Here is a 26,220-nt window from a genome sequence, read left to right as displayed (position 1 = left end):
GTAGAGGGGGAGCCGCAGAGAGAGAGGGGGGACCAAGGATCTGAAGCAGGTTCTGTGCTGACAGCAGAAAGCCCGATGTGGGGTTCGAACTCATGAACCACGAGATCATGACCTAAACCAAAGTCTGATGCGTAACCGACCAAGCCACCCAGGAGGCCACCGGAGGAGCCACCCGAGACCCATGTCGTATTTATGTAAATTATCACATATTTCTCGGCATCAGAGGTCCTCGGTTATAACACAGCACAGGAAGAGAAATCAGCGGTTACCACTGTTGTGAGTCAAAGCATCTTCTGTCCATAAGAAAGTCCAACATATGTGGGGGCGCCTGGGTGGCTCAGTCAGTCGAGTGTGCGACTTCGGCTCAGGTCATGATATCACAGTTTGTGGGTTCCAGCCCTGTGTGGGGCTGTGTGCTGACTGCTCAGAGCCTGGAGCCTGCTTCGGATTCTGTGTCTCCCTCTCTCTCTGCTCACGCTCTGTCTCTCAAAAATAAATGAACATTAAACAAAACCAGTCCAACATATGTGAAAGTCAGTGTTGCTTTGCAGGAAGTGAGTAGAATCAAGTTGGACCACTCCCCCAGGCTTGGAGAAGGTTCTGGGTCACAGCCTGAGGAGCCCTTACAGCTCCAACGGGAACGGTGTGCCCAGCACTGCATATGAGGTCCCACGTTTGACGTGTTTTCACTAGAATGGATGTAATGATTGCAAATTGAGTATTTGGCTGGAGACTGTCTGTAGATGTCTTCTAAAACTGGAGTGTTTTATTCCTCAGGTATTATGACATGTGCTTTTTAAAAATGTACGATAAAGTTTTGGCTCTAAATTCTGAAGCCAGACTGTGCTTACCAACAAGGAGCTAGATGGGCTCTGACCGTCCTGCTCTGGCGACAGACGCACAGACCCTCAGCACCTGCCTAAACTCTGCCTCGGCAGACCATGCACCCATAAAGGCAGAACTGGAGGTATAAAGCGGACCGGTATGCACACACATCCTGAGCCAACTTCTGGGACGGAATGCAGTAGTGATCAAGCTCCATGTGGATCCTATCTCTGGGAAAAGGGGCGGGGCCCAGGAAGTTTGCAAGAATTACCAAAGAGGGGCGCCTGGGGGCTCAGTCTGGTGAGCATCCAACTTCAGCTCAGGTCACGATCTTGAGGTCCACGAGTTCGAGCCCCATGTCGGGCTCCGTGCTGACAGCTCAGGGCCTGGAGCCTGCTACGGATTCCGTGTCTCCCTCTCTCTCTGCCCCTCCCCCATTCTCACTCTGTCTCTGTGTCTCAAAAATACATAAACACTGGGGCACCTGGGTGGCTCAGTCACTTGAGCATCCGACTTCAGCTCAAGTCATGGTCTCACACTTTGTGGGTTTGAGCCCCGCATCAGGGTTCACGCTGACAGCTCAGACCCTGCTTGAGATTCTCTCTCTCCCTCTGTCTCTTCCACTCTGTTTTCTCTCTCTCTCTCAAAATAAATTTTAAAAAACTGAAAAAAAAAACTGGTCCTGTACAAAATTTTAAACACACCATCAGTGGAACCAAAACATCCCCAACAGGAGAAGGAAAATAAAATCTCATAACCTGTTTTCCCCCAAAGTCACTTTTGAAAACTTCCAAACTCACAGAACAGTCGAAAGCATACACACGAAGTTGAAAGCATGCACACGAACGCACGTATCCTACTTGACTTAGGTTTACTGTCTGTATTTTGCCACAGCTGCTTGCTCTCTGCCTCTGTGTACCCGTGCATGTGTACACACACATACGTATGTGCACACATTTTTGTTCTACACCAGAAGAGTAAGAAAGGATAAGAAATTACTTGTATTCGTCTCATGATGTTTCACAGCAAGCTGCACACAGGATAACTCTTGACCCTCTAGAAAGTTCCGCGTGGGTGTCCCAGAATAAGGACACCTCCTCCATAAACACAACCCCACAAGAACAACTGTGCGGACTAACACTGAGTCAATCAACTCACCGCCCAGGCAGCCCCCAAATAATTGTACCACCTGCTTCTTTTTTCCCCCGTCCAGGACCCTCTCCACATCAGATATTGTCGTCGTGTTTCTTCATCTTTTTATTACTTTTCTTTTTGAAAGTTTATTTATTTAGACAGAGAGCAAGTGCATGTGCTCATGTCCATGAGTGGAGGAGAAGCAGAGAGAGACCGGAAGAGAGAGAGAATCCCAAGGATTCTGTGTTCTGTGCTCTACACTGTCAGCACAGAGTTTGACACGGGGCTCGAACGCCCAAACCGTGAGATCATGACCTGAGCCGAAATCAGGAGTCAGACGCTTCACTGACTGAGCCACCCAGGTGCCCCTCTTCATCTTCTTAAATCTGGAACTGTCCCTGACCTTTCTGTGCTTCCCATAACACTGATTATTTTGGAAGAATCCAGGTCAATTGTCCGTGACAACGTGCTACATTCTGGATTTGTCTGCTCGTTTCCTTGTGAACGGATTCCAGTTGAAAGCTTTTGGTAGGGACATTACACGGGTTATTTTGTGTTCTCGCTGCCTGCTATCAGGAGGAACGTGACACCAAAGTGCCCCGCTATCCATGATCCCTTGGTCAACGGTACAATCTCCGTGTTTTGTGTTCTCTCACAATGTGTGTGATAATGAACCTTCCCTCATTCATTATCTCTGAGACATGAAACACAATCAACATAATTTTTGGGGGGTTGGGATTATCTTGACCCCAAAGTGTGCTTGTTATCATGGGTGTTTGCTGCCACAAAATATCCTAAGGATTTACAATCCCCTTGAAAAATGTGTTTGTTATCATCAGAGGATTAAAAAAAATTACTATCCTAGTATATATTTAAACAGAATAAATCAAGAGATTGCTGGCAGTTCTTGTCAAATAACAAGATGTGTCATAAAAAGGAAATTTTTTCAGTTTCATAGGCAAACTTTATTTTACTTTCAGTCAGCCTTTTTTTTTTTTGGAGGAGAAAACTGAGGAATATCTTATATAAAAGTATTTTCTTGATTATCACCAATCCACTTAGGGAGAGGGGAAAAGTTTAATATGCTGTACTCAAGAACCCTGAATTTAAATTGTGAAGTACATTAAAATACCCCATGAGGATGGCTTTATGTTGGTAAGACATAATGAATATTGTTATTAGGTATTTAGGAACAGATATTTTAGCCCCCAACTGAAAGACTCCCACTTTACATCAGAACATTAAGGAAAAATAATGAATGCCATATTAGTTTATCATGAATTAATCATGAGCCTTTTCAGCTGCATACTTTTCATTAGCTTACTGAGTCTGTCAATTTTTTCTGAGTTCTTGTTGCTGGGTCCAAAGAATGTCAATGTCCCCTCTAGACTAAAATGACAAAAAAAAAAAAAGTACTCAAAGTATTTCCCTGCAAAACATTCAGTTGGTTTCTAGGGGAATAAAAATAAAACTCTACTTAGCAGGTGCTTAAGGCTTTGAAAGCTATGTCAGAACTCCAAGCCAGCTCCTGCATTAACAATAAGTTTAGAAAATAAATTATTCCTTAAAACCCCCGAAAAGTCTGTGTCTGAACTGGAGAGAAGGAACAAACGAGCCTTTTAAGGAACAAATTACAGAAATCACAATAGAAAATAACTCTGTTAAGCTGCTAAGCATTAAGCACGAATATAAGCCAAGGATTTAAGCCTCCATGGACGTTTCCTGCGGGAGGAGAATCGTCTGCTGTGCGGTTTCAATTTAATAGAGGAAAAAAAAATCCTAAAACGTCTTTCTCTTTTTGTTCTCTTTAATTCTTATTCTACCGCAGATCCCTCAGAGTAAAAGACCGCTGAATATTCCACGAAGGAAGAAGAGAAGATGAAGCTGAAGTGTCTTGCTGTACCGAACAAGCAGGGACTGTCCAGTTCTGCAGTGCTGATGCTCGGGGCTGGGTCTGAGTCTGCGGGGGTGCTGTCCTATGTGCTGTCAGCAGAACCTCTGACCTCCACCCACCGGATCCCAACAGCAAAGCTCCTCCAGAGTTACGACACCAAGAATGCCTCCAGATGTGTCGGATTCCCACCCCCGGGGGGCAAAACCGGTCCAATGGAGAACTGCCTGCCTGTCATCAGCAATGCAATGGTCCAAACTGGAGTTCTGGAGATCTATTCAGGGCCTACTTGTGGGGAAGTAGGTTCTACTTACATAAATGGGTTAGAGAACAGCTTAGGGCAGAAAGCCGCCACCACGGGGCGAAAGTGCCCGAGGTGAGCTAGCAAGATAGTGGACTGGGATCTAAAGTAACTTCTGGTATCACCTGAAGGAAATTACTTTCCCTCTGGTGCCAATATCCTTTGATCACAAACACCACTTGCCCACCCTACCTCCCCACCCCCACCCAGACCGTTTGCTAATATATTGTGAGCTCAATCAATCCAGAGATGAAACCCGTTCGGGGCTCTTATCTCCTCCTGGACATTAGCCTCTCTCATATTCAATTCTGCACCCACCCTCTTCCTGGACAAGAGAGAACTCCAGACTCATAGTCGGCAACACCTCCCACCTTGGCTGGCAGCGTCATCCCAGTATTCACCATAGCTGAACCCCCCAAAACATCATCCTTCACTCTTCAGTCCATTTTACAAGAGGAGACCTGGGCACAGAGTCCTTAATCAGCTTCCTGAGAACGTGAGGCCAGCGGGCGGAGAGCTGGGATCCGAATCCCAGGGACCTCTGACCCCACGACTCAGTTCCATCTTTGGGGGCCTCCCCACACCAATGTGAACCCGAATCTTCTTGGAAAGCATCTCCGTGCAGACTTCTCCGAGCCTGCTGCTACGGGGGACAGGGATGGGCTCTGATTGCCTCGCGGTGCCTGTCTTGACATCATAATGGCAGAGTGTCATCAAGCTACACCCTCCGGGAGGTGCTCTTTCCTTCCCCCCTCCTCCCTCCCCTCCATCACGGGTATTTCTCCTATCAGTGCACACTGCCCTCTTTGGCGGTACCGCTTTTCTCCAAGAAAGCACGTGTGACCCCCGGATGCCACCCTTTGGCAAATGTGACCTCTCGTGGGAAAAGTCCCTTCTTTTTTTTTTTTTTTTAAACTTTTTAGCGTTTATTTATTTTTGAGACAGACACAGAGCATGGACAGGGGACGGTCAGAGAGAGAGGGAGACACAGAATCTGAAACAGGCTCCAGGCTCTGAGCTGTCAGCACAGAGCCCAACGCGGGGCTCGAACTCACCGACCGCGAGATCATGACCTGAGCTGAAGTCGGACGCTTAGCCGACTGAGCCACCCAGGCGCCCCCAAGTCCCTTCTGAAGAAAAGGGCCAGGTGGGCTCCACATTCCTGTTGCCCCGGCATGTCAGACCCTCCACAACACCATTTTAAAGTCACCAGGTACTCAGGCATGATTTACCAATGCTCAGGGTGAGGCAAGCACTTTGTGAACAGGCAGTGATCCATTCGTAAGGAAGGGACGTACGCGGGCACCTCTTATACTCACCCTGTAGCAACGGAAGACCGTCTTGGGTAGTTGTCCTCAAGGATCTGAGCTTCCTGACAGCATCATGTGCAGGCACACTGATGTGAGGGGCCCTCAGCAGACACAGATGAGGGGCACCAGGCTCATCCTGTGAATTCATTCAGAGGAAGAAGAGTCAGACACTGAATGAGCACATGGTGAACAATTGCAGGGGAACATGCTCTTTCCTGTCGGAAGGATCTCCCTTCCTGCACGTTTCTTCTTTCCACTCTCTGCCCAAACCCTGGTTAGCTACAAGTCACAGCTGACTAGCCACCACCTCAGAGAAGCCCCCCCTGATTACCAATACAAAGCAAATAGATCCCTCCATGGTTAACTGTCATAGTATCTTGTTTCCCTTGAAGAGCATTTATCACTATTTCCAATAACATATATACGTGGTTTCTTTTTATTTGGTATCTGTCCGTCCCACAGCCTCTAAGGATTAAGACAGCAGAGGCCATTCATGTGCCGTAGTAAGCTGTCAATAAATATTTTCCAAATAGCACTTGGATTGCAAACTGCAGCTCGCAGGACTGTCCCCCACCTGTTTTTATAGCGAAACAAGAATGTTATTCACGTTCTTAAATGGTTGAGAAAAGAATGTTTTGCACAACGTGAAGAGTATATTAAATTGACATTTCAGAGTCCACCACGAAAGGATATTAGAACACAGACACATGCATTCGCTTCCTTATAATCTGTGGCTGCTTCTGTGCTACAGCACAGAGTTTAGTAGCTGCGCAAGAGATTGTCTGGCCTGCGATGCTGAAAATGTTCACTATCGGGCCCTCAGTAGGAAAAGTTTTTCAACTTCTGGTATAGAATCCTACACTCTATGATGATGACTTTGAATCTACTGAAGAATATACTTATTTTTTTGAGTTGAGGACATTTAGACAAAAACTACCATATGCCTTAAAACAATTAATGTATAAGTCTATCGTTCATGCTGTAAAATATGAAGTATCATCCCACTTGATACGTCATATGCACAAGAGATCACCACATTGGAGAAAAACCACCATTCTATAGATCTTCACACATATAGATCTTGCCTCACTGAAGTTAAGCTTCCAACAACAATTTTTCAGATTCAATCAGTGTCCCAGAAATGTTATTTTTTCCCCCCGAGATGGCATTTGAAACTGTAATCAATCTTCCTGCATCTTCCGGCATGGCATTTCATGTTGGATTCTTGTGGAAATGGGATGCTGTGCTGTCAACATTGATCCTTAACCTCCCACTGCTGGGATGACAGAACCACCACGCAGGGCCATCTCTTCCTCCGACTCTCCATGACATTATGTGGCGAGACAAGGATCATATGGATATGGATTTGAACAACTGGATGACCCTCCACCCCTTGCGAAACAGGGAAGATGCAAGTTGGTGTTTTCCTTTCGGTTGCCCACCCCTTTTATTTACAGAAAATAGATGCTGAGACATCAGCACGGAAACCCTTTGACCCGTGTTTGATACTTTGTGCCTGCTATCCTCGGTGACTAATGAAGAAGAAGAAACACGTCAAAGGAGATTAAGTCACAATGCCTATCACAGTGGTATTGCCACAAGAAACCCTACCTGCAGAAGGAAAACAGCACAGGAGAACCTAAAAGCCCATGGTCAGAGGACATTTCTCAAAACAGCAGTGGAGTTGTTCTTAGCCAGGAGTGATTTCAGCCCACAGGGATCATTAGGCAGTATCTGGAGACACTTCCGGTTCTCATGATTGGGTGGGTTCTACTAACATCTAGTGGGTAGAGTCCAGAGATGCTGTTAAATATCCTACAATGTGCAATACAGCCCCTACCACAGAGAATCATTCACCCAGCCCTCCACCACAAAGGATGAGATGATCTCAAGTGTCGAAGTTTAGAAACTGTAGGGTACTGGTCCAATAATCACTGAAGGGGTATGATCACAGAGACAGGAAAATAAGGGAGGTAGTTTGATCCAACAATGATACACAGCAACAAAATATGTACCAGTGATGGTTCCGCTATTACTCTGAAAAGTTATATGAACATAAGTCTCTTGAGACACCACTATAATCCGAGTTCTAGTCACAGAACAAGAAGATTTAAGAGCAAGAGGTTACGGGTGCTGTTTTATTGTGAACCTGTACGCTGACGAGTTGGTGGCTTCACAAATCATGAGCATGCTTCATTACCTCTTCCTGTCTCTGTCTACCTACAATCGCCATAACTGTCATTTACTTGGTCATTTGTCCATCACTCTCCTGCCCCTCCCCATTCAGTTGTATAAGACTGTGAACCACAATAGGAATCTAAGGATGGAATCAACGTCCACCATCCCTCTACCTTGATTCTGAGATACAACGAGCCCTGGAAACCACAAAATTTTTGTAAACTTCTTACTGTATTTGGCAGCAGAAGCCAATGTGAACTGACTCGAGGCATCAGGTGGTATGTTAACCTGCCAGCCTCTGATACTGGCTAGTCCCAGGAGGCTCTGTGGTGACATCAGGCTTAACGGCACTGGGAAAACATCAACAAGACTCAAGACACCCTGTGAGTAGCGGTGAGAGGAAGGAGAGAAAGCATTTGTCACCAGCAGTAGCCTAGAAGTGTGGTTATTAAAGAAGTCTGGTTGTGCCATGCCTCAGAAGGAGATGGCATGCGAAGACGGTAAAGAAACGGAAAGGCAGGTTGTGGAAATCTGGCTGATTGCTTTGCCAAAGGCTGATCAATCCTCCCAGTCTGTCCCGGACTGAGGAGTTCCAGTGTTCAGACAGATGGCCCTGGGCAAATGTGCATGAGCTGACAACCCTACCTGCTTGTATAGGCCAGCAGAAGATTCTGTAGTGAAGTAAACACTGAAAGCCAAGTGTGAATACCGAGAAAGTTGACTGAAAGACTTCAAGAAGCTATTGGAAATCCATAGTGAAAACCATCTTCTGAACATAAAGGAGAAGATGGTGTTGAGGAATTGGTAAAGAGAAGAGCGTTGGCGGATGCCATAGCATGGGCTCTGACATCAAGTGAGGACAGAGGTCACCCTTCCCGCCAGCTGCTGGTTGTGTCGATAACTGATGGTGCTCAGCTGAATGTGTCTTTGGGAATTGCTCTCAGCCAGAGACAGTGGCCTTTCCCAAGGCGATGCCATCCCCCCATCCCTCGAGATTCCCATGGCTGGGTCCCAAAGGTGTGCCCTCCTTGATGCAAAGTGAGACAACTCTGAGAGCCACACCAGCTCCAGAGCTCCCTCCCAAACGGGATGAGGTCTTGTTGCGAGGGTATGACAACCCAACTTCTCCCTCTGCCTCACCATCCTCATAAGTGTGGATCCTAAGAACTCCGCCACCCCCCAAAACCCACCTTGTCCCAGAACCATTTCCTGGGACTCAACATAAGACAAGAGCTGATAATACCGTTAGTCCTGAATACATGTACAATATTATGAAATAGTCCCATATTCCCACTAAGCTATAATCCTAGGCAAACCCTCAAAAACCATGGGAGAGAGGACTTCAGTCTCAGCCTGATGGTCCCAAGGTATATCAATTCTTCAGGCAAAAGCAAGGTAAGAGTGGTCATCGATCAGAAAAATCAACAGCCGAGGTGCTTAAGAAAACAATCCCATTTACAAATGCACTAAAAATAATAAAAGACTTAGGAATTAAACAAGGAGATGAAAGGCTTGTACTCCAAAAACTATACAGTATTAATGAAAGAAACTGAAGATGAAACAAACAGAAAGATATTCCACACTCATGGACTGGAAGAACAAATACTGTTAAAATGTCTATACTACCCAAAGCAATCTACAGATTTAATGCAATCCCTATGAAAATACCAACAGCATGTTTCACAAAACTAGAACAAATAATTCTAAAATCTGTATGAAACCACAAAAGACTGTGAATACCCACAGCAATCTTGGAAAAGAAAAACAAAATTGGAGGCATCACAATCCTAGATTTCAAGATATACTACAAAGTTGTAGTAATCAAAACAGTATGGTACTGGCACAAAAACAGACACTTGGATCAACAGAGCTGAATAGAGAGCCTAGAAATAAATTGATGATTATACGGTCAATTAATCTTTAACAAAGGGGCAAGAATACGCAATGTGAAAAGGACAGTCTCGTCAACAAATGGTGTTGGGAAAACTGGACAACTACATGCAAAGAATGAAACTGGACCAGGTTCTTTTTTTTTTAATTTTTAAATGTTTGTTTATTTTTGAGAGAGAGACACACACACAGTGCGAGTAGAGGAGGAGCAGAGAGAGGGAGACACAAAATCTGAAGCAGACTCTGGGCTCTGAGCTGTCAGCATAGAGCCCAACGTGGGGCTCAAACCCACAAACTGTGAGATCATGACCTGAGCCAAAGTTGGATGCTTAACTGACTGAGCCACCCAGGTGTCCCCAGACTGGACCACATTCTTAAGCCATACAGAAAAATAAATGCAAAATATATTAAGGACCTAGATGTGAGACGTGAAACCATAAAAATCCTACAAAAAAGCACTGCCAGTAATTTGTCTGACATCGGCCACACCAACATTTTTCTACTTATGTCTCCTGAGGCAAGGGAAGCAAAAGCAAAAATAAACTATTGGGAATACATCAAAAAAACTTCTAAACAGTAAAGGAAACAACCAACAAAACTAAAAGACAAACTCCTGAAAGAGAGAAGATATTTATAAATGATATATGCAATCAATGGTTACTATCCAAAAACTATAAACAACTTATACAACTTAACGTACAAATAAATAATCCAACTTTAAAAAAATGGGCAGAAGACACGAACAGACATTTCTCTGAAGAGATGGCCAACAGACACATGAAAAGATGCTCAACATCACTCGTCGTCAGGGAAATGCAAATCAAAAGCAAAATGAGGTATCACCTTACACTTTTCAGAATGGCTAAAATCAACACAAAACCAACAAGTGTCGGTGAGGATGTGGAGAAAAAAGAACCCTTCTGTAGTGTCGGTAGGAACGAAAATTGGCACGGTCACTGTGGAAAACAGTGTGGGGGCTCCTCCAAAAATTAAAAATAGAATTTTATGATGCAGTAATTTCCCTAGTGGGTATTTACCCAAGGAATACAAAAACACTAACTTGAAAAGACGCATGCCCCCCTTATGTTTACTGCAGCATTATTTGCAAGAGTCAAATTATAGAAGCAACCCAAGTACCTATCAATAGATGGATGGTCAAAGAAGTTGTGGTATCTATACACAGCCATATATCATGTATCAGTCGGCCGTAAAAAAGAATGAAATCTTGCCATTTGCAATGACATGGACGGAGCTAGACAGTTCATAAGGCTAAACGAAGTAGGTTGGTCAGAGAAAGACAAATACCGTATGATTTCACTCATACGTAGAATTTAAGAAACAAAACAAATAAAGACGGAAAAAAAAAAGACAAAGACAAACCAAGAAACAGACTCTTAAGTACAGAGAACATACTGATGGTCACCAGAGGGGAGGTGGGTGGAGGGAGGGGAGAAATAGGTGATGGGGATTAAGGAGGGCACCTGCTGTGATGAGCACCAGGTGAGGTAGGGAACTGTTGAATCATTACATTGTACATGTGAAACTACTACAACACTGTTACCTATACTGGAATTTAAAAAAAAAAAAAAAGAGGGAAAAAGAACGGATGGGTGTCCCTAGCTCTCAGTTGCAAAGCCCAGGGAGGCAGGGAAATGCAAGGCAAGCTAGCGCTGCACCAAACCCACCTTCTTCTCTTGTGTCTGCAGGCTGCCACAGATGGCCCCATTTCTACTATTTCTGAAAGCAGCATCCAGGATCCACCCCAAGGAGCTCACACAACCTACAGGCATTCGCTGCTGTTCAAAGCACTTTCCTATCCAACATCCACCAGTAACTGGTCGTATTTCTCAAAAGACATTCCCCCTTGGTTACAGGTAAAAGGACCGGAGAGGTCAAAGCTCAGAGCTAACGCTAGAATCTGTGTATCTATCTAGTCAGATACACAACTCCAAAAGCTGTACCGGGGGCCCAGATGCAGCTTCCGGTTAGCGTTACCTCACGAGAAGGACTAGCCATCCCATGGTGGGGCCACAGAGATAGAACTCACTCAGGGGAAGCCCAGCACGGGAGGGATGTGATGGATCCTGGCAGACACCGGACGCACAGGTGTCAAGTTTTACCTGGCTTCCTTTCAGCGAGCTCCTGACAGCTTCTGGCCCCCACTATGAGATGCACGGCCGGGCACCTGACTCATGAAAGGCAAGGCCCACACAGTTGTCAACTTTCTGGCTGGACAGACAAAGCCCATATGGCAAAACACTAGCAATTACTTAATCTATGATCTTCTGCATATCCTTACTGACGGTGTCTAGACCTTTGAGTTACCTTCAAAGGATATAGTAATGCTCATTCTTTTATATGAGATGTAAGTGGGGAAAGTATTATAATTAACAGTGGAGTCGATCCTTAACAAACAGAAGGAATGACAAAATAAATTATAATTGTTTCTTTTTTTTTAAGTTTATTCATTTTTGAGAGAGAGAGAGAGCGAGCGAGCATGAGCAGGGGAGGGGCGGAGAGAGGGAGAGACACAGAATCCGAAGGAGGCTCCAGGCTCCGAGCTGTCAGCACAGAGCCTGACGCGGGGCTCGAACTCACAAACCGTGAGATCGTGACCTGAGCTGAAGTCAGACGCTCAACCGACTGCGCCACCCAGGCGCCCCGATAATTGTTTCTTAAGAGGCCATCCCTCCAGCATCAACTCATAGGACACTATCTCAGCCCTGACAACAAGGTTCCTGAAACTTCTGCTGGCTTCAAAGCCCAGGGGTAACTCAATAAGCCTGAAACAGTGTGATGTCTGCGTGAGCTCGTGGTCTGCAGGGGGTCTGCTGGTGATGGGCAGGTGTGTGGCAGGGGCTGATGGGCCTCTGGCCAGAGACCTGCATCCATGCACACCAGCAGACCTTTGCAGATTCCTGTCCTCGTTGAAGCCACATCATTCAGTTGTTCGTGTTCACGCCTCTTGGACAGTTACCTTCCTAAACCACGGTCTGTGACTCTTCATCCTTACCCTTTCTTGGCCCGACCTCGCCCTATGAACTGCTGTTTCGATGAGCACAGCATCCACAAATGGGATTCCATTTCACCCCGAGGACCCAGCATTGGGAAGGCCCGTCTTATAATCTCAACATTTTATGGTAAATGTGATCATATGTTGAATTAATATGTGTAGGACTTGGAACACACAAATGGCCAAACACCACTTCTGTGTCCTTTACCATAGAATAGAGTCTCTTATTCTTTGATGGTAGACACACTTGCCTTCTGACTCCAAGAGGAAGGGCTTCCCTGGTGCACGTTAAACATCCCCTTCTCTACAGGCACAGGTGAATCAGGGCATCGACAAACGTGACAGCCGTGAAAAGCACCAGCTCTGGGCTTTGCTTGCTGGTAACAGGCTGGTAAGTAGTGTCTGACTTATGGAGACAGTTTGTCAACTTTTGAGTGCGGGTTTTAAAATGTGATTTAGAGGCAGATTCATAATTACTTGCTTTCACTGTACAATGATCAATCTTGGGTGGCTGGGGGAATTTATGGTGCATGCCAGCTCTCTCATGTGAAGACTTTTATAAATCACCTCGTACTTGATTCCTAACCCCACCCTCCCCAAAAGTGCCGTATCATTCATTACATTAACACCTGGGTTTATGGTCCGATGTAAACCCAGGACACTGGATCTCAGATTTTAGCCTGGGAGCTTTGGAGAACATGGGCGTCATGGCTCAACCCCCAGGGACTGACTGTAGAACTGCACTTATGTTGGGAGTTAAAATCCAAGGACGTCGATGGAGCCTGTGACGGGTGGGTGCCTGCCCGATGTCACCCATGGAGCTGCTGAAAGGGCACCGCAACCCAGGTCTCTGCTGTCCACCTGACACCACTCGCCTCATCCCAGGACCCGCTGAGCCCTGGTCAGTCATGACAGCAAAGGGTGACTAGTCTCCAGTGCCTTATGCTTGTCAAGGAATGATTTTAATAAGCGGTAACACTGACTTTTCCTGCTTCATTCCCCGCTGGGTTTAGAATTCAGAGACTCTGGTTGGAACATCTATGCCATCCACAGAGAGCCAGTGAATAGGGAAGAATCCAGAAGTCAATTGCCAGAAAGAGCTAACTCTTGAGAAGTCTGTCAGCAAAGAAAAGAAAGGACGAAGTCGTGATGCAGGAGAATAATACCAGAGGCAATGGCCAGGGGAAAACCAACAGACTCAGGTGCCCCAGCCACAGGTGACGGGAGCAGGAAGATTATGAGAGGTCACAGGAGCCAAAACTCTCTTCACTGGGCCTCCAGAAAAACAGCTCCCACTCCCCCAAAGTACGCTCCATTAAAAGTCATTAAACAAACACCGAAAGGAAAGATCACGGAACAGAGTTAGTTGCTCTGGTAGAGAAGGAGAGAAGGAAAGAAAGAAAGAAGGAAAGAAGGAAAGGAAGGATGGATAAAGGAGGGAGGGATGGAAAAGAGACAGAAAGAAAGCAAGCACAAAACTTTTCATGTTTTTGTTAATGCCCAGTCGTCAAGAACATCCTGATAAACATAGTGCTTGGTATTCATTAATGGAATGAATCTGTTTACTCTGGAGTCAACCTTTGTCTCTCTTTGCATCCACAGATGTCGGCTCAAGAACACTGACCCGAGAAAAATGTCTCTATTGTATGAAATTGGTGCAGGAAAAGCTCATGTGCACACTGATTGTTAGTGGACACATGGACATTACTTATATAATAATCTCATTTTAGCAAGCAATGGCAGTTGTTATTAATGTACCCCTGAACACATTTACAGCTAAGTGATACGCCCACAGAAAACTCTGATCAAAGTCTATTCTCAATGGAACCCAAGGATGGCCACGTTCTTAGCCCCAGAAACCTGTGACTATGTCACCTTACATGAAAAGGGACTGTGCAAGCATGATGATGTTAAGGATCTCGAGATGGGGAGATGATCCAACTCCAATGTCATCACAAGGGTCTCTTCCTTTTTTTAATGTTTCAAATTTGTATCTAAATTTTAGTGTGTCAACTCTAGTGTCACATTAGTTTCACGAGGAGAATTTAGTGGTCCAGTCTTTATAAGAGGGTGGCGGTCAGGCAGAGTCAGAGAAGGAGATGCCAGGAGGGAAGGAACAGTGTGGAGAAAATGAGGAAGGGACACGAGGCTCCGAATGCAGGTGCCCTCTGGAAAATGTAAGGCAACAGCTTCTCCCCTAGACACGGAGCTCTGCCAACATCCTCATTTTAGGACTTGTGATCTAAATGTGGTAAGTTTCTATGCTTCTGACGGTGCGACACAGAGGGAGTGCAGTTCTGTCCAAGGGCACGGAACCTGAGTCAAGGGAGACCTGGGAACCAGACAGCAAAAGAGTGTTGAATCAGTTTGTTTTGGATTTTTGGTCTTCCTGACCTTCTAGGAGAAAGGTAAGCCATTCGTTGCCTGATTCTCTCTCTCTTCCCCGACCTTGCAAATATTCCCTTTCAGAGCCTGGGGTTCCCACCGTGCTGGTTTCCTCAATTCCGTATGCTTTCCCTCATCCTCTGGATCCCTTATGGTTTTGTGAGTGCAATGGCGGACTTTCATGTTTGAGTATATCCTAACACGTGAGCCATTACATTTTCAGAGTCCCTGGCCAGGAGAGGACATCTATATTTGTGTCTAAGTGACTCTAAACCTCAGGAACCATGCCAAGGTACATTGGTCATTTACTATTACCATTACATTTAAAAGAGGGAGGGCTGTTCTACCCAAGGATATGATCACTTGTACATCACCAAGCAATTCTTCCTTGTTTATCACAGTCAATTTCAGAGCAATATTTTATCTGCGGGATGAAGTTTCCAGAAAGAAAAGACTTTACAAGATATTAAGCTTTTAGTCGGGCAAGACTCCCGACAGATGTCCAATAGCTGAAGTCCCAGATTACCAATAGACCAGGCATCTGTGCCAATCTTATCTGTGAGTAAGAACTCACTAGTTATTGTCCGCACCAGGCCTGGGGGCCTGTCGTCTATTCCCAAATTACATCACTTTGGATTGCTGCTCTTGAAAACTCTTAACCCAAGGAATCTCTCCAGCATGCTCCCATATCCAGATTCCAGGTTTTGGGTTCAAGTGACAACCGTGTGATGCACGCATATGCGCTGTATTTTCCTTCCCCCTCTTATTAGATGTGTCTCTTGAAATAACGATCCATTTTTCAAATGATAGCGGTCAGAGACGTACAAATTATGGCAGTCTCATTGACAGGTGAGCTGGCCTGCTTAAGGGGAGATCAGTCCTAAGGGCCCGAGTGTAGGAAAGAAGGCCACAGGCATTTCCTCAGGAAATAAACAGGTAGGAGGAGGAGGAGAAAACCAGCAACAACGGCAGAAGAGGGCTTACGTGATTTCGTGTCAAGGAAGACCAAGGCGAGCATTCCAAGCGGGGTCACGGAGATATATAGCACATACGGCATGCACAGGATTCATTTCCTCATGCCTCAGCGATTCAGTTCTGGGTCTTTCTAGGACAATGATAATAGGGTCATGCAGCGGAATGATGTAACTGCACGACTGTCAACAGCCCCGAGGGCCACATTCGTACGCCCTGGGTTCAAAGAAATGGGATGAAACATAGAAAAAAACATGACGTCTTAAAAACCTGCTCAGGCAGGGGATAGGAATGGGGATTAGGAACTAGGCATGAAGGGTCTCACTGGGGTGATGAGCCAGTTCTAAAACTGACTTAAGGAGGTCCCACGGCTTGGTAACCTGATAAAAACCACTGAATCGTACAAGTGGGTGAATTAAATGGCATGGAAAATGTGCCTCCACACGGTGAACACGTATTTCACCAACTATTTCAAGAAAAATAAGAATAGAGTGGATTGTAAAAATTCACTTAGAACATTAAACTCCTTTAGTTTTTTCAAAAAAAAAAACTTTTAATATCTTTTTATTTTTGAGAGAGAGAAGACAGAGTGTGAACAGAGAAAGGGCAGAGAGAGAGAGAGGGAGACACAGAATCTGAAGCAGGATCCAGGCTCTGAGCTGTCAGCAAAGAGCCTGATGAGGGGCTTGAACCCACGAACCGTGAGATCATGACCTGAGCTGAAATCGGATGCTTCACTGAGCCACCCAGACACCCCAAGGTTAGTTTCTTTATAATTTTTTTAATGTTTGTTTTTGAGAATGCAAACTCAAGTGAGAGAGGGGCAGAGAGGAAGACTGAGATTCTGGGACAGAAATGACCCATCAGCTTTGGATTTTATCTACATTGAGAGAAATTCCATTCACGAGTTTCTGTCCTTGAAACATGCCAGGAAATAGCACCACCGTGCCTCCTTGTGGATAACCAGACGTGTTTCCTGCATGAGATGTGCAAATATAATCAGTTTTGTTAGGGAGAACTCTCTCGGGACAGTATCCCCACATGAGGTGGCTATAGGTTTGGTTAAAGAAAGGGAACCCTAAAAGTCTTATTAAAACACAAGTGCTTCTATGAATAGACCAACTATTGGTAGGATTCAAAGGAGATCACCGAGTAACAGTTATGTTGGTCGAAAAATATAAAAAAGGCCACTTCAATGATTCCAAATATCCCTAATACCTAGTTATCACAGGTCAAAATGATGTTTGCCCCCCCCCCACCTTAGGTTCCCATTTGAGCCACGACGAAATTAATTGTACTCCAAGTATAATTTTATGCACAAGGTTCATTCAGTCTAAAAGATGCAAACAAATGTGAGGCGCGTGACTTAAAATCACAGGAAAACCATTTCCGTTTGACAAACCTTTGTGGCGGGCGTGTTCGAAGGCACGTGGGAACCAACAGAATTTCTGTACGTCTTCACAGAAGGCCCCCAGGATCACCGTTATCGGTCCCTGCGATGGATGCCATCACACACGGAAGGACGTACCACATAGACCATGCGTACCGCACCATGAGATGTTTCGTTTCCTAGTTGATGGCTGGGGCAGTGGCCAGAAGCACTAATTTGTAATTAGTCACTCAGCCACTTCTATGCTATTATGTCTAATAAAGTCCCTAATCTCGTAATTTGTCAGCTGGATGCGATTGTATTGAGGGTGAGGAAACGGGCATCAGAGGTGAGGTCTAAAATAGAACAGTAAACCCCAACATAACGGCCCCGATACAGCTGGGGCTTGAAGACCGTAAGGTGATGGTCCCCTGGGTCTGTCCTCTGGAAGTCAGAACCTGTAGTTCTGTCCCCAGACCAAGGGAGAGCAGCAGAAGACCGATGCAAGAAGCCAGGCGCCAACAGAAAGGCAGCTGACCCGGCTTGGGGAACAGGCAGGAGGGGAAGGCATCCCAGGAGACCCCGTGCATGCAGGGACCCCATGCCGGCCCCGTGGATTCAAGGCTGGGAGGCGAGCCACCAAAAGGTAGTGCCCAGCTGGGGCCACATCAGGATGGATGGGGATGGGACGCCTGGGCTGTGGGCCTGCCCGAGGATGTCATCTCACGACCTTGGAACCATGAGAAACTGCCCATCAGTGACCGACCGGTTGCTGGGCCTTCCTGTCCCATTTATTGACACCTTGGCTCCTGCCTTTCCTAATAAGCTGCAGGGCAGACAGAAACAAGTCTCAGCAATGTTGATAATATATGCCAAGGTTTTGCCAACGCTCTTCCACAGCTGAACGCACGTCTCCTCAACACAAGTTCGGACAGGAGATGCTGTAATTCTGCCTCTCAGGGCTGCTCAGACGAAACCCTCGAAAACGAGGGCCTCAAGACTGAACAGCTATTGAAACACACGATGCAAACCAGCACAGGAGCTGCTCAAAGAGTCAAATGGACATGCCAGACGACACAGCAATGCCGTGTCTGAGGATGCACCCAGAGGAGCTGGCCGCAGGGTCGCGAACAGCTACCTATACACCCGCGTGCCCCGTGCACAGCAGGGTCGCGAACAGCTACCTATACACCCGCGTGCCCCGTGCACAGCAGGGTCGCGAACAGCTACCTATACACCCACGTGCCCCATGCACAGCAGGGTCTGGAACAGCTACCTATACACCCGCGTGCCCCGTGCACAGCAGGGTCGCGAACAGCTACGTATACACCCGCGTGCCCCGTGCAGAGCAGGGTCTCGAACAGCTACCTATACACCCGCGTGCCCCGTGCACAGCAGGGTCGCGAACAGCTACCTATACACCCGCGTGCCCCGTGCACAGCAGGGTCGCAAACAGCTACCTATACACCCGTGTGTCCCTTGTACATCCGCGTGGAGAACTGTAGTATTCACAACAGCTTAAAGGTGGAAGTGGCCCACGTGTCCGTCCATATGTCCACAAACAGCATCCAACGTATCCATAAACTAGAACAGGATTCAGCCATACAGTGGGACGAAAGACTGACGTGTGCCGTCACACAGGCGAACCATGAACGCATCACGCCCCATGCGAGAAAGCCACTCACACAGCCTGTGAATGCACTTACAGGAAATGTCCAGACAAGTACACGCACAGACACAGAAAGGACATTTGTGGTTCCCGAGGGCTGAGGGAGGGGGCGTGAGGGTGTGGGAAGAACAGTGTAGAAAGTTCTAGGACTAGAGGGGCAGGGGTTGAATGCACGAAATGTCTCTGAGTTGCCCTCTTTACAGGGGTTGATTGTACTTTGTGTGAAGTTCACCCCGATGGAAAAGCGTTACAGATGCATCGAAGCAGAAGTTTATTTAAAACAAACAGGCCTGTGTTATCAAGTCTGATCGTGTGATGTGATGTCCTGAAATCGAGACATTCCCAAGCGCCCAGCCCCTAGTGTGAGTGCAAGCAGGCTCTGGGCCACGGCTGGTGGGGACCGCAACCCCCAGGTGTGGCGTGGGGACGCAAGCCTCTATCCCAGCAGACGTTCGGGGCAAGGGCAGAAGGAGGGACAAGAAGCAGGGTGCTAGCATACAACTATTCCCAATCGGTGAGTGAGCCCGCCCACTGCAGGGCCCGCGGGCTCCAGGGCGAGCCCCACACCGAGGGTGGTGGCCGGCAGATGTCTGTGGGGTCCCCTGCATGCACAGAAAGGCGAGGGCAGTCCACACAGACCTCGTCAAGCCTGCTGGGCGACACTTCCTGATCACTGCATGTTTTTAGAGGCATCACCAGCCCCCAGATACGTCCTTGAGCAAGATAAGGATAGCACTGCCATGAATACTAGGGGGTTCTGGCTGCACACCACGAACCACTCAGCTACATGTCGGGTCCCCTGTGTTTTCATTACCGTCAAATGGAAATAAACGATGCTACAACGATCTAATTCGCACCAACACTAACAACCTTGGCACAGTCGTCAGTTCCTCCAAATGAGTGCAGGGAACTGGGTCGTTTGGTTCCTGGGACGCAACGTATGTTCTACACGGTATTTAGGCCCCCAGCTCCGCCCACAAAAAGGCCCCTTTTCAGGAAGAATTCTAAGAGAGCCTCCCCAGCTTTCAGCCCCTGGTACTCACTGCTTTGTGTGATCCTCTCTTCTTGAATGTGAGGGTACCTGTGATGTCCTAACCAACAGGATATGGCAAAAGTAAACGGACGCTGCATGTGTGTTTGAGGTCCCCAGTCAGTTGACTGGGTGCTAATCGAAAGGGGCCCTACCAGGGGTGGGCCTGGCCTAATCAGGTGAGCACTTGAAAACAGATTCCTAACAAAAAGAGATGCTCTCCTGCAGGTCTCGATGAAACAGTCGCGGTGTGAAATGCCAATAGGGAGGGGCAGTTCCTGGGGACTAAGGGCCGCAGTCCCACAAACACAAAGAACTACAAGATTTGCTCACACCTTGAATGAGTTTGGAAGGGGATCCCTCTCTCTTCTAGATGAGAACACAACTGTGGCCAACACTTCGATGTAGCTTTGTAAGACTCGGAGCGGAGTCCCCAGGTAAGCCATGTCCAGACACCTGAGCTACAGATACTGTGAGATAATCGACGGGTGGCATTGTGAGCCCTTACAGTTGTGGTAATTTGGAATGCAGTCAAGGAGAACAGCCACGGTACCCAGCCCCAATTACACATAAAATTCTCCTAACACCACAGAACTTAACCAGGATGCAAAAGCAACTATTTTCTCTTTTAATTTTTTTTAAATGCTTATTTATTTTTGAGAGAGACAGAGCGCAAGCAGGGGAGGGGCAGAGAGAGAGGGAGACACAGAATCCGAAGCAGGCTCCAGGCTCTGAGCTGTCAGCACAGAGCCCGACGCGGGGCTCGAACCCACAAGTCGTGAGATCATGACCTGAGCTGAAGTCAGACACTTAGCCGACTGAGCCACCAGGATGCCCCCAAAAGCACCTATTTTCAATACAGTGGGGTTTGCCTCCATCAGAAGGCACAAACCCGTAGAGACGGGTCTGATGTCCATCAGACTTATGAAGAATTTCAGCTTGTGTTTAAGGCAGCCGGTCCTGGATTCTGAAGCTTCTCCTTTGATTCTGTGACCTTCCCACACATGCAACTAGAAAATCCCTTTCTGTCCATAAAATAGAATATGATTCAGCCATTAAATGGAATGAAGTTCTGACACCTGCTACTATATGGATGAACCTTGAAAATACGATGCTGAGGGGAAGAATCCAGCCGCAAAAGGCCACATAGCGTATGACTCCATTTAAAGGAAATGTCCTCAATAAGCAAATACACAGAGACAGAAAGGACGTTTGTGGTTACCAAGGGCCAAGGAGAAGGGGAATGAGGGTTTTGGAGGAATGATTTAGAAAGTTCTAGAACTAGAGAGGCAGTGGCTGAATGCACAAATTGCACCCTTTACAATGGTTATTTGTGTGCTATATGAATGTCAACTCAATAAAAAATAAAAACATTAAAAGAGATACCAGAGCTGAGGTTTATTTATGGGCCATGAGGCACTGGGTTTGTCACTGACAGCCAAAAAGCTCCTGAGCCAACCGCCCAGCTCTAGACAGCTACCACTGCAACCTTCTCGATTCACGAATTCGTCACTGGGGCTAACTGCAAGTAGAAACCCCTAGAAATCAGTTCACGTTGTTGACTATCGTGACTCAGCTTCTCAATAACATGTGAGTTATTAGATTCAGCCTAGAAGGCTTCTGACAGCTCTCTGGATGAGCAACACGTGCAGTATGTGACAATACAGTGGGACACAAAAGCTCTTGACCGTGACGCCATTTATAGAGCACGGGTTTGTTTTTCCCACCTGTAAAATAGGGCTCATCACACAGTATAGCATCAGGCAAACCACTGCTTGTCAACTAGGGGTACGTTTCCCTTCCAGGGGACACTTGGCAATGTCTAGAGACACTTCTGATCATCACAGCTTGAGGGCTGCGCTCCTGGCATCCACTGGGTAGAGGCCAGGGATGCGACTGAACATCTGATGATGCACAAGACCATGCGTGGCAACAGAGAATGATCTGCCCGAAACTATGAGTCCTGTTGAGGTGGAGAAGTCTGCTTAAGTCAAAGCTCCGTTCTGCTAATTCTGTTTTAAGTTTAGCTATTTTGCGGCATGGCGGGGGGGGGGGGAGCGGAGAGAGGGACAGAGGGAGTGAGAGAGAGAATCCCAAGCAGGCTCTGTGCTGTCAGTGCAGAGCCTCATGAGGTGCTTGAACTCACAAACTGTGAGATCACGACCTGAGCCGAAACCGAGAGTCAGATGCTTAACCCACTGAGCCACCCAGACTCCCCAATACTTCTTTTTTAATACATTTTTTTTTCATTTTAGAGAGAGAAAGAGTGTGTGAGTGGGGGAGAGGGGCAGAGGGAAGGAGAGAGGGAGGGGGAGACAGAGAGACAGAGAGAGAGAGAGAGAGAGAGAGAGAGAGAGAGAGAAAGAGAGAGAGAATGAATATCCCAGGCAGGCTCCATGCTGAGCCAACATGGGGCTCAATTCTATGACCCTGGGATCAAGAGTCAGACGCTTAATCGACTGAGCCACAAATGCCCTGGTATTTGTTCTTTATGGAATCAAACAGGTGGCCTTTCCAAAGTCAAGACATGCTGTTTGGTTTAGGATCCCAGGTTGAGCCATTGTGACCCCCAGTAGATTTAAATAAGTGTTCTTTGCCTCCCAGGTGCATGGGCTGGGGAAGAGGGGTCAGAAGCTGCTTCTCCTCAGGGACAGTGGCCAAAAGACACAGAAATTCTGTCCTACTTCTCTGGCTGAATGGAGGTTTCTGACTATTCTCCCCTTGTCGCAAAGTTTGCAGAACTTAGAAAAATCGTGAAGTTTTTAGTGGTAGAAGGTGCCTCTGAGGGGATATGGGAACATAGTCTGATACCGTAAATGGGAAAACCCACCTGGTACAACCGTCATCTGATGGTTCAAAGTCACAACGGGCTCAACATGAACTCTTCCCCGTTTGCAATGACAAGCACAGGTATACTGTCTCGAAACACAAGCTGTGGGGCCAAGTTAGTATTTCAGAATTCAAATTTTTGGGGGGGAGTTTTAGAAGGTGATTTTTAAAAAAATCAAAACAAATTATTGAAAGTATGCAGACTGCTTCCAAATTAAGCTGTCTCCAGGACCATCTCTGACCCTCATAACGGACACTGCTGTTTTTTCTAGAACACTCGTTGTATGATACCACTTCATAATGGAAAGAAAGAAAAATCTGCAACTGTGTGAGGTGACGGATGTTAACAAAACTTATTGCACTGATCACTTTGCAATATATAAAGTATCAAGTATATGATATGTCGACATATGTTTGATACATCAAACATCACATTGGATATATATTTGACATATAAAATACCACATTGGGGGCGCCTGGGTGGCTCAGTCAGTTAAGCGTCTGACTTCAGCTCAGGTCATGATCTCACGGTCCATGAGTTCAAGCCCCGCGTCAGGCTCCGTGCTGACAGCTCAGAGCCTGGAGCCTGCTTCCGATTCTGTGTCTCCCTCTCTCTCTCAGTGCCTCCCCCACTCACACTCTGTCTCTCAAAAATAAACAAATGCTAAAAAAAATTTTTTTTAACTATCACATCGGAAATATATTTGATATGTCGAATAACAAATCACCACATCGTCCAGCTTAAACTCCCAGGATGTTGTATGTCAGTTGTATCTCAGTAAGACTTTGGCACATACAGACATCTGTATTCCAGTTTTGATTGTTAAAGACATATTCTAGGTTTACTGAGCTATAATTGCCATACCATATCTAAGTCTAAGGTGTACAACATAATGACTGGTTATGCATACATATTGCAAAGTGATTAGTACAATACATAATGCATATACACACACGAGACAGCATGATGGTGAGTATATCGTGTGTTACGTAACACAGCCTGACCGAAGTTCTGGATGGCAACCTGCAGACACACATATGAACAGTCTTGCAGCATTCCATGGGATTAAAACTGTTCAACTTTACATTGGTTCTGCGTCCATTGGTGCAGAACTGCCAAAAATAATTTTCCCCAAGAGCCTGGCTTCCCATCCTTTTGTCTTTGTTCTTGTTGGTTACGGACAAAGAGCTGTGTATCTGTAAGGTGGCAGGGGCACTTGGAAAGGAGTCAAGAGACCAGGCGCTGAGAAAACCTGTCCACGCTGAACAGGATGCTGATGGGTAGAGAGTAAACATCCTGCAAAGACAGGTCAGTCCCTACAGCAGTGAACCTTCCAGGGCTGCACCCGAGAAACCCCGGGGTGGACACATTACTTGCAAAAGGGGACATCCCAGTCCTGCGTCTGTCTCTGGACGAGACATCCCCCAGTCCTGGAGCCACTAAGAGGAACACAGGACCCTGGACCCCCTCTGCCTCACCTCCATGCTTTCTGCCAGAGTGGAAAGTCGAAGGTGCTACACTGAGCCCAAAGTGACTCTCTGGCCTGCACTTCCTCCTCGTAATAAGCACTTAATTATTATTGACACTGGCACCCGCAGTATTTACACAGAGTGTTTTCCCACGTGGACAGCCTTCCAGGTAAGACTGGACTTGTGTTTCACGATTGCAACATATTTCATTACCTGAATCCCAAGGGTGCTAGGTAAGGGATTGTTGACTCAGTGGCCAAGTTTTACAGGGTTAATTTCCAAACAAGGTAGGAATTTTAATGAGAGGACAAGACACAAACAAAACAATAGAGATAGAGAGTGCTCTGGAGAAGAGTTTTTAGAGTTTTTCCCAGAAACTTTTAATGTTTATTTCAATCAGCCTTTTTTAAAAAAAAAATATATATATATTTAGCATTTATTTATTTTTGAAAGAGACAGAGTGTGAGCTGAGGAGGGGCAGAGAGAGAGGGAGACACAGAATTGGAAGCAGGTTTCAGGCTCCGAGCTGTCAGCACAGAGCCCGACGCGGGGCTTGAACCCACAAATCATGAGATCATGACCTGAGCTGAAGTCGGACACCCAACCAACAGAGCCACCCAGGTGCCCCATATTTCAATGAGCCTTTTAAGCAATGCCTGACATTTATTCTTTAGTTTTAAATGCAAATAGGAGCGGGTTTTTTTGTTTTTTGTTTTTAATGCACTGAAAGCATTTACATTTCTGGATCCTGATATCATCCGTCATTATGTTTTAATCTCAGTATAAATGAAAATGGGGCAATTTCTCACTTGGTAAATATTAGTGTCACTGTAGACACCAATTCATAGGGATAGTCTGTCAGGTGCTATTTGTATAGATGCATTTGTAGAGACAAAAAGTGCCTATCGTAAATAACTGTAGAATGGAATAATCTTTTGACCAGCATTTCACCATTTTTAGTGACGTCATCTCCAGTGACAAGTCTTCTCATCGGCCCTCAAATTCAACCTGCAAGGGTTAACTTAGAGGATGAAATCAACGCATATGTGACAAATGTGGCTACCTGCATAAGAAGTAGGCAAGTACTGAACGTCGTAATTAACTAGGATCATTCACTCAGAGAACGGCATGGAAGGTTTATCCGAAAGACATTACGTGCAAGTCCTAGCACCCCTCTTTGGGGAAAAAAAGGAAATTACGCATTTTTGTTGACCCATGATGGGTAGATTACGTGTGGCAGGCATTGCAAAGGTCACGTTGTTCCGGATGCTTATCTCCCGCAACTGATACCAATCTTCAGAATAAAGAGTGGTCGATTTCTCAGCCACATACCATTAACCCTCCTCCCACTTAACCCTCCTCCTCTGCAAAGACCGTCTACACAGCTGGACATAATGTCCAACACTGGGGTAATGAAGCCCCCACCCAAAGCAAGACCAATGCAGCCTGTTCAGCAATGGATCTACTAATTGGGGTCAGCTGTGTTCTGCCTTTTTTTTTTTTTCCAAGCACCAACGCAAGGGGCTCATGAGACATTATTTTGTATCCGTACACTTAAAATGAAAGATAAATATGTCAAAATTTAAAAAAGCTTAAAACAAGAGCAGAACTGCTCTTGATTATGCCTCAAATTTACTCTTTAGGAAAGCAATGAGTTGCAAGCTTACACGAATACCAATATTTCACGACATGTGCTTCATGGCACACACATCGTATTTATACGCATTCTATCTAACCCAGAAGCACGGGTCCTAATATTTTGATATACAAGGTTAATTCAATTTCTCTTCTGACTTAAGCACAGCACAAAATGCACCTCTTTATTTGCTCATTTCCTCTTGGGTTTCTTGCCTCTGGGCTCTCCATTATTCTTTTGATCAAGCGTGTGTTTTCAAACCACCACTTTAATCCAGAAAGAAAGAAAGACTATTTGGCAATCAGTTTCTTCTCCCTC

At 46.1% G+C, this 26,220-nt stretch overlaps 1 protein-coding gene across 3 annotated transcripts in view; it reads right to left on the bottom strand.

Annotated features, from left to right (window-relative positions):
* The window catches only part of STS (steroid sulfatase), a 161,788-nt gene that overhangs the window by 120,283 nt on the left and 15,285 nt on the right, over window positions 1-26,220 (bottom strand). For all 3 annotated transcript variants that reach the window (XM_043571467.1, XM_043571466.1, XM_043571468.1), the window contains exon 2: window positions 5,471-5,597. The gene's annotated coding sequence lies outside the window, so the exon portion shown is untranslated. The remainder of the gene's footprint in view (window positions 1-5,470; window positions 5,598-26,220) is intronic.

Source organism: Prionailurus bengalensis, chromosome X (assembly GCF_016509475.1).
Source record: "Prionailurus bengalensis isolate Pbe53 chromosome X, Fcat_Pben_1.1_paternal_pri, whole genome shotgun sequence".
NCBI classification, from domain to species: Eukaryota; Metazoa; Chordata; class Mammalia; order Carnivora; family Felidae; genus Prionailurus; species Prionailurus bengalensis.
The sequence above is the reverse complement of the archived record's forward strand: the minus strand, read 5'-3'. Positions and strand labels throughout refer to the sequence as shown.